This window comes from Cydia pomonella, chromosome 27 (genome assembly GCF_033807575.1).
Source record: "Cydia pomonella isolate Wapato2018A chromosome 27, ilCydPomo1, whole genome shotgun sequence".
Classification (NCBI taxonomy): domain Eukaryota; kingdom Metazoa; phylum Arthropoda; class Insecta; order Lepidoptera; family Tortricidae; genus Cydia; species Cydia pomonella.
Window position 1 is genome coordinate 10,044,222 of NC_084729.1, and position 9,846 is coordinate 10,054,067.

Genomic DNA, 9,846 nt, shown 5'->3' on the forward strand with positions numbered 1-9,846 from the left:
GTGGTTTGATAAGGAGACAATAAATCCTAAGAAACCGGTTCGAGACCGTGAGCATTAGAATCTTTTTTTTTTTGGCATTATCAAATATTATAGTAGAAAAAAGGGTCTAGCAAGCTAAGCTAAGAAGATTGGCCCCCGCAAGGGATTTGGTTGTAATTTGAGGTGCAGTAGTGGCAGGTCCTAAGAACACTGTATGCGTAATATCAGCCTTCGATCTTCTTTTGTTTCAGACTTATCCACGAAAATGTCAAAAAATCAAGGTAATTTTTAAACTGTTATTGCAGCTAAACCAAGCAAGCGAGAGCAACCAAATAAATTCAGAATTAAGGAGCATAAAATGGGGTTCATAATGCATATTTTTACAGACATTCATTTCCTTGAACTTGAATGAAAAAAATAATGTAATTTTTTTCTGCTCCATTTTTTTGCCACTTTTCGCGGAGACACAACTATCAAAAAAATTACGTGATAAGCCACATTTGTTAACTACGTATCCATTTAAAAATATTTTGAAAAATCATGGTGCGTCATATTAAAAAAAAAAAACAATTACGAACATAAGTTTACTACAATATATTATATCAATAGAGTAGTACCTACTACCTACCTAGTGGCAAATGAGTCTGTAGTATAACATCCTCTTTCGTTCATTATGAAATAATTAATAGTCATTGATCAATGACGTACATATGTCATACATTTACAACTACACATTTTCTAGCTATTTCTTAATTGTATTGTTCTGTTTGCTGTTCCGAGTTATTTGTTAATATGGAATGGTAATAAAAAATGTTTTTGTCAATGACTTTACATCCAATACCTTTATGTACCCACTTCGTTTCTTATTTGCATAAATTTTAAAAAAATTCAATAATACATAAAGCAATCAATTTTTGCAGCGTTCTTTATCACTTTTTTAGTTCCATTTGTTTTGCGTAAACATATATTACAACATTTACACCTTCTTTCAGACATTATTAAAATTGCATAAGAAATAGCTAGAAAATGTGTCAATTTATTATTTCATAATGAACGAAAGAGGAAGTTATACCACAGACACATTTGCCACTAGGTAGTTGGTACTACTCTATTGTTATAATATGATATAGTAAACATATCTTCGTAATTGTTTTTTTTTGACATGACGCACCATGATTTTTCAAAATGTTTTTAAATGGACACGTAGTTAACAAATGTGGCTTATCAAGTAATTTTTTTTGATAGTTGTGTCTCCGCGAGAAGTGGCAAAAAAATGGAGCAGAAAAAAATAACATTATTTTTTTCACCAAGTTCAAGGAAATGAATGTTTGTAAAAATATGCATTATGAACCCCATTTTATGCTCCTTAATTCTGAATTTATTTGGTTGCTTTCGCTTGCTTGGTTTAGCTGCAATAACAGTTTAAAAATTACCTTGATTTTTTGACATTTTCGTGGATAAGTCTGAAACAAAAGAAGATCGAAGGCTGATATTACGCATACAGTGTTCTTAGGACCTGCCACTACTGCACCTCAAATTACAACCAAGGCGGGGGCCAATCTTCTTAGCTTAGCTTGCTAAACCCTTTGGGCAAAATAAAATAAAAACAATTAAAACACTGTATTTTATTAACGTTTAACACCTAACAAGACCGATATGCGTTTAGATTGGCAGATATATTTGATATCTCTATTTTAAATGATATAAATTGAACATTTAATGTTGTCTCTAACTTTACATAAAAGTTACATTGTGAGCATATTTCTAGTATTAGTAGTAGTAAACACTGTACTAGTAGTAGTACTGTAAATGTGTACAAACGCGAACTTATCCCCTTAAGGGATCTCTTCCAGCTAACATTTAAGCAACTGAGAGGGATACATACGAAATGGTAGTAAAACTAAGATAATATGTACATGACGACAGTTTAAAGAAGTAGCTAAACCTAGAAACATAACTAAATACAATTACAAATACATACATAAATAAATACTATACAACATTAGGTGCAAAGGCATATATCTAAGCCTGATTTCATCACTATTGTACCATACTTTTTTAAATATAAAATGTAATAATCATTCGAAATTGGTAAGTATATCAGTAGATAGAAAGATAGTACAAAAGACATCAACGCACTTCTTATTCATTAAATTCCTCTTCACCACAGCGACACGTGATTGATCGAATTAATTATAATTGAGTAAAGCATTTCGTTATGAATTTATTTGCTGAATCGGGAATCTATTGTGAAAAATAAGCGATTATAGTTTGGTATATGAAGTCTTAATTCAACCATTAAAGATGACGAGGAGAAAAAAAACAAATTGCACTATATATAATCATTTTGCAATAATTACATTTTCATATAAGAAATCGGTTATAACAATACAGTTCATTTTTATGCTAGTCGTAATTTTCGGTTTTTAAACGCATTAGGTGAAGGAATTGGGTTGTATGTGTAACTAAAACCATTTTTATACTACGTCGGTGGCAAACAAGCATACGGCCCGCCTGATGGTAAGCAATCTCCGTACCCTATATAGCATGCTCATATGCGCATTAGGCGCCACCGATTCAAGGGAGCCTTCACTCATGATTCATTTTTTTTGGCAAGAAAAAGGTTACTACACGTAGCCCGGTGTAATAACAGTGCGGTCTCCGGCTGTAGTTCTCTTGGTCTCCGCGTCCGACACGTCGAGGCCGCGCGAGCGCTCGCGGTTGCCGCTGAGGCCTGAGGACAACACTATGGTTAGTACTTCCACTTCAGTACTATTTTAACTACTAAAGAAAAACTGTATCATTTGCTATAAATACAAGTTGAGTTGACAGACAAGTATTTTGATTAACTAATATATATATATTTTTTTTATTTGGCTTGGATTATTTAATTCTCATATGAATTGTTTCACACAAAAGATGCGAGGAATTTTTGCATAAAAGAGGAAATCTATTGCGAACGGATGATAACTATACTATAAAACTTAATCTTACAAAAAAAACCGCCTTCTAAAAGATATTTTATTTTATAAATATTATCTCGTGTTATATGCGCTAGCAACAATATACGACGACCAGTTTAGCCTAGTGGGCAGTGACCCTGCCTACGAAGCTGATGGTCACAGTTTCAAATCCTGGTAAGGGCATTTATTCGTGTGATGAGCATGGATATTTGTTCCCGAGTAATGGGTGTTTTCTATGTATTTAGGTATTAATAAATATTTATATATTATATATATCGTTGTCTAAGTACCCTCAACACAAGCCTTATTGAGCTTACTGTGGGACTTAGTCAATTTGTGTAATAATGTCCTATAATATTTATTTATATCTCCTTTATATTATTTTATTATTATTTATATTGTTTTTTGTTTGTTAAAAAACATACATAAAATATATATTTTACTTGTATTCATACTAAACGATTCAATCTTTCGTATTTATACGAAGATTTAACTTAAAATAATGGCAGCTTACCTTTGTGCTGCTGTTCAAGATCATGGTGAATAATTATTTATACTTGTAAGCTCGCTCTGGTAAAGTATTTTATTTAGAATGCTTGTTACTTTTATGGACTTGTAAACTTTTTTTGTAAATAGTAGCAAAACTACACTCGTCACATTTGTAAGGCTTCTGCCCTGTGTGTTTCCTTAAATGCACTTGCAAATTTCTTTTTATTCTGTTAGTATAATCACATTGGTCACACTGAAGGCTCTCATTACTATGTGTCCTTACATGTTCTTGTAAATCATATTTGCGAAAACTGGCGTAACTACAATGATCACATTTGTAAGGTTTTTCACTGGCGTGTTTTCTTTTATGAAGGACCATACTATATTTACGGCTGCTAGCATAACTACACTGGTCACATTTGTACGGCTTTTCACCAGTGTGTTTTCTTATATGAATTGTCAGACTTTCTTTGCGATAACCAGCAAAGCTACACTGGTTACACCGGTAAGGTTTTTCATTAGCATGTGTCATTACATGAACTTGCAAAAGAGCTTTTTGGCTGCTAGCGTAACTACACTGGTCACATATGTAAGGCTTTTCACCGGTGTGTTTCCTTAAATGTACTATCAAAGATCCTTTTCGTTTGCTAGCATAACTGCACTGATCACATTTGAAAGGCTTTAGACCAGTGTGTTTCCTTGCGTGAACTCGCAAAAGATCTTTATTGCTGCTAGCATAACTACACTGTTCACATTTGTAAGGCTTTTCGCCAGTGTGTTTCTTTACATGAACTAGCAAAGGACCTTTTTGTCTGCTGGCATAATTACACAGGTCACATTTGTATGGCTTTTCCCCAGTATGTTTCCTTACATGAATTTGTAAATGATGTTTATATCTACTAGCGTAGCTACACTGGTTACATCGGTATGGCTTCTCATCAGAATGTATTCTCAAATGCATTATTAACCATGACTTCATAGCTGATGCGTATTCACAGTGGGCACATTGGTAAGTTTTGGGTCTGCCGCTCGTTTTCTTCTGTGGAGTTTTCCCTGCAACAAGATTGTTTTATTTTATTACTAGCGACCCGTCCCGGCTTCGCTCGGGTAAAACTTTAACAAATTAGACACATAAACCTTCCTCAAGAATCACTCTATTGATAGGTGTAAACCACATGAAAATCAGTTGATAGTTTTTGAGTTTCTCGCGAACATACAGACAGACGCGGCGAGGATTTGTTTTATAAGGTGTAGTGAATACTTATTATATAAAACAAAGCCGGGTTTCTTAAAATTACAAACTTTGAGGATTTAACAAATGAAGACGCCTTGTCTGTATATTTTCTATACAAAATAGTCTGCCGACTTTTGAAGGGGCCCCCCCCCCCCCTTCATTAGATATGGAATAATATTTACATCAATAAATTGCTCTGATAATTAGCTTAAGACAATTATATGTAAATAATACTGTCTTACTATTCATAAGTGCTTGTTGCTAATCCTACATGAATAAAGTATATTTCAACTGAACTGAACTGCACTATGTTGTTACTAAAATATATCTTTAAATGTTTCTTATCCTTCCTATGTTATCTTAGTACTGTAAGCTTTACCTTTCAATTCCCTAAGCACACAACAGTTCAGCTACCAACAATGTAGGCACGGTTTTGTTGTATCCAAATTTAGCAAAGTATTATCGCAGTGCGCATCTGAATATACTATGTGTTCTTAGTGAGATATATCCAAGGAAACATCTGTATATGTTGTTATCTCCGATATATAAAATATAAAAAAATATATACTAGTCTTGCCCACAGCGCCAAGGTCAGCTATAGGTGTTATGGCGGACGCTGTCAAAGTAACCTTCACACTTTCAATTCAAGTTCCTGTGTAATGTTTTGATGGTAGTCACATTACACCATTAGATAGGAAGTATGGGCATGTTAGGTTGCTTCAGATGCAAGATGCACGAAGGGCAAACTGGCCAGAGATAGGATCCCGCTCAGTGAATGAGAAAATGATTTTCACGTTTCACGATATGGCTAGGAATTTCACGATCTGCCAGACCTTACGATCTGCCGCCAATATATCAACCAAGTTTACTTTAAATTAAGAATTTATATTGTCACAACAATGTCTTCATTTCAAGAGAACTTTTCAGTAGGAGTATACATATATTGATACATCTAAAGTTTTATAGTACATTGTGATACAAGTGTACTATTGCTCATTAAACTCATTACACACGTGTGGAGATATTGAGCGCGCGAGCTGAAAGGCAGCGCGCAATAAGAAAATGTGTTGCCACTGCACATGCGTTTATACATCGTTTTTCAACACACTTGCAATTAAAACAAATACATTTTCATATTAATCAAATTTTAATAGTAAACATCTAAGATCTGTCATACTGCCGGCCGCTCGGGCCTCTAGACCTAGTTGTAAAATCTTCTCAACCAATTTAAAAAGGCTGTCTCCATACATATTATTAGCAATTAGTTACAATCTTAACTCGATCGGATTATTATCATTAATTACCGCACAAGTGGAACAGTATATTAGAAAAGCATGCGTGTAATATGTAGACACCGACAAGAGCCATGCTCTTAAAAGATAATGATGATGATGTAAATATCTAGGGTTATGAGACTTATGACCCTAAATATGGTTCAATAAGTACCATGTTAGGAGCAAGTGTTTTGAAAAATTTATTGACAGTATAATCTGTACCTACTTTCTATGTTTAAATAGACTATCCAACCGAAGCAAGGAGTACTTAATAAAAAAACCCATACACAAATTTTTTTTTTAAAAACCAATCCAACTCTATAAATTCTTGATAACTTCTTTTTGACAATATTTTGGCAATATTTTTAAACGGCAGGGCAAATATACAGTGGCTGATATGTGGTCAGTAGTCAATAAATATTTCTTCAGTGTAATAAATCAAATAATATATCTTATACCTTTAAACGAGCAATTCTTGTATATATATATATGTATATATATTTCCGGGATCTCGGAAACGGCTCTAACGATTTCGCTGAAATTTGGTATATGGGGGTTTTTGGGGGTAAATAATCGATCTAGATTAGTCTTATGTTTGGGAAAACGCGTGTTTTCGAGTTTTCATGCGTTTTTCTTTCGACGCAGAATATGGTCGCTAATTTCGTGTTGCCGGCCACTGTCCGTCTGGTCCAGCAGGTTAAGACGCGGACTGCTAAACGAGTGTTACGGGTTCGAATCTCGCCCGGGTGACTAACTTTTGTTTTTTTTTTATATGTTCAAGTTTATATATAATGTTTTAATTTTTATTGTTTTAGACATGTTTAATTTAGTAAAAAAATTTAGTTAAGATTATCACCTATACACCACCATATTACAATAAATAGTTATAACCGAGCAAAGCTCGGTCGCCCAGGTACTAATACTGTAATATCAGAAGGAATTTTTCATTAAGTTTCATTATTAATGATATTTTTAGAGCTCCGCACAAAACTTTGTTTGTGCAGCTCTTATGTGTGTTAAATCTAAAAATGTGTTACATACATTTTTCTTAGAGACTGTTTGGAGTAGATATCTAAAATTCGGAACAGTTACAGCAACTCTGAATAAGTTCAAACCGCATATTTCTTATTTTGGGGACTGAGAGGGGTAGGCTGATTTTCTTTTAATGGTATCATATTGCTGAATATCAGTAGTATATTTACAACTTAAAAAACAACAGTTGACATAAATAAAAGCTTAAAATGCATGAAAGCCTTTCAAATTTAGGTCATAAGTGCCAATCACCCGATTTCAGGCCCGAGAGAGAATATATTTCCATTTCACCAATTATCAGCACATCATTTATAATATCCGAAATGAAAAAAAAATGGTTCAATAGCCGGGTCCACACAGAGCGAGCATACGCGCGAGGTAATTCCCTCACACACAATACAGCCAGTGTAGACATGCCTCACAAACATTGGGACTGATTTCGGGCCTGAAATCGGAAACGGTGGATGTAATTGGTCTAAAGCACCAAACAAAAACAGTTTAAACTCGTAAATAAAACAAGTTGTTTTAATGTTGTGTGACTTACTTTGCTTTTTAATAATTTCAAAATTATAAACCGAAACTGCACCTTTTTCTATTACCATAATTGTTTTTGCTATAAATGTAACAAATGTTTAGAACCCACAACTGACCTGTTAGTGCGTGGCGCACGCCGCGCCGCTCCTCTAGCACTAGCTCATCGTTTACGACGTGGTCGCCGTACAGCCCCGCCGCTGCGGCCGCCGAGCTCTCACTGAGCGACTCGTCTTTAGCGCACACATCTGACCACGAAAGCTCGGCTTTTAAAGACGAATCATCGCACCTGGGCTCCTCTTTTACACACACATCATCCAGCAAGGGTTCAACTTTCACAGACACACTCACGAACGTGGGCTTTTCTGTCATACAAACATCCTCACAAGGCTCAGCTTTCACGCAAACACTCTCTGCGTCCTGTAACGCTGCCGATTCCATCGTGAACTAAAATCTCGTTTCGATATGGAATGTTCTTCTTTGTATTCTTTAATATTTAGCAACCTTTCTAAATAGGATAATGGTGGTATAATGTTTATAATATTATTTTCTGCCTTGGTAAAGTTGGTAAATTATAGACAAAAGACAAACTACGGATCTATCACTGTCAATTGTCATTTCAAATGTTTCAATGTCATTTTTTAGGGTTCCGTATCCAGCGCACGCGGTCGAATGCTGATAGCGACCCTGCGGCACCCAATCTAAGGCAGAGCCGGCATTCGTTGGTGGTTTTAGACGGTAGTCCTTTACTGGTTAGTCCGTCATCGCCCCTAGTTTCCCCCGGACTAGGTGGCATGCGTAAAAGCATTTCCCCAACGTTAAAAAAAAAAAAAAAAAAAAAAAAAGGGTTCCGTATCCAAAGGTCAAACGGGACCCTATTACTGAGACTTCGCTGTCCGTCCGTCTGTCACCAGGCTGTATCTCATGAATCGTGATAGCTAAACAGTTGAAATTTTCACAGATGATGTATTTCTGTTGCCGCTATAACAACAAATACTAAAAACAGAATAAAATAAATATTAAGGGGGGGCAAACATTTTTCTTTTTGCTGTTTTTATACATAATGGTACGGAACCCTTCATGCGGGAGTCCGACTCGCACTTGCCCGTATTTTGCCTATTCGGATGTCATTTTTAGGGATCCGTAGCCAAATGGCAAAAAACGGAACCCTTATGGATTCGTCATGTCTGTCTGTCTATTCGTCCGTATGTCACAGCCACTTTTTTTGCGAAACTATAAGAACTATACTGTTGACACTTAGTAAGTATAAGTAGATGTATTTTGTGAACCGCATTTGCGCGAGAGACACTTCCAAAGTGGTAAAATGTGCCCCCCCCCCCCCCTCCCTGTGTGTACATTACCATGCAAACTTCCACCGAAAATTGGTTTGAACGAGATCTAGTAAGTAGTGTTTTTTAATTCGTCATAAATGGTACGGAACCCTTCATGGGCGAGTCCGATTCGCACTTGGCCGCTTTTTTTATCCACGGCTTATTATGCCGTATCACACGACCGCACCGCATCGCGATCTTGGAGCGGTTCTAGGAGCCGGGTATGGTCGCTAGTCCTTTTCTAATCTGTAGCTAGAGTGACAAAATGTCAAAACCTCAACCTATGGAAGGTAGAGGCAAGGAACAAAATCTCCATATACCATAAAGTGTCATCAAAAAACCTTAAATAGGTGGCGCTACAATACCTAGAATACTTGAAGAAAAAAAAAATCATAGACAGCGCACTTCACTCCGTCAATAAGCCTAGCCTAGGTTCTTAGCTACTCTGGAGAGATTTGGAACTATTATTTATAGCTGACCACTGGACACTTTTGCATAAGTTCTGCCTATGGAGATTGCGTTCCTTATCTCTACCTTCCATACCTCAACCAACCAAAGTATGGAAGGTGGAGGAAAGGAATGGAAAAAAAACCAAATCATAGACAGCGCACTTCACTCCGTCAATAACGCTTAGGTTCTTAGCTTCTCTAGTGCTACTATGGAGAGATTTGTAATTATTATTTATAGCTGACAGCAGGACACTTTTGCAACAGTTCTACCATAAGAGATTTCACTCCTTTTAATTCCACACTCCATAAAACAAAGTTTATAATAATATATGTATGTATGTATATATATATATATATATATATATATATATATATATATATATATATATATATATATATATATATATACATACATACATACATACATATAGCTTGTGGCTGTTGAGCTGTTGGGGAGTAACGACCCTACGGACCCGAGTATTCCCGAGAGTCAGTCAGGGTCTCCGTCTCTGGCGTGTCTTCGTCGGTCGGAGTGGACCCGCAGGACTCTCACCTCTGGCTTGC

General features: G+C 35.8%; 1 long non-coding RNA gene across 1 annotated transcript; it reads right to left on the bottom strand.

Annotated features, from left to right (window-relative positions):
* Window positions 1–1,588: 1,588 nt before the first annotated feature.
* LOC133532525 (uncharacterized) lies at window positions 1,589–7,655 on the bottom strand. Its single transcript, XR_009801718.1, has 3 exons — window positions 7,622–7,655; window positions 3,457–4,484; window positions 1,589–2,713 (listed from the first exon to the last, which is right to left on the bottom strand). It is a non-coding gene; the product is annotated as an uncharacterized LOC133532525 (long non-coding RNA).
* Between the last annotated feature and the right edge of the window lie 2,191 nt (window positions 7,656–9,846).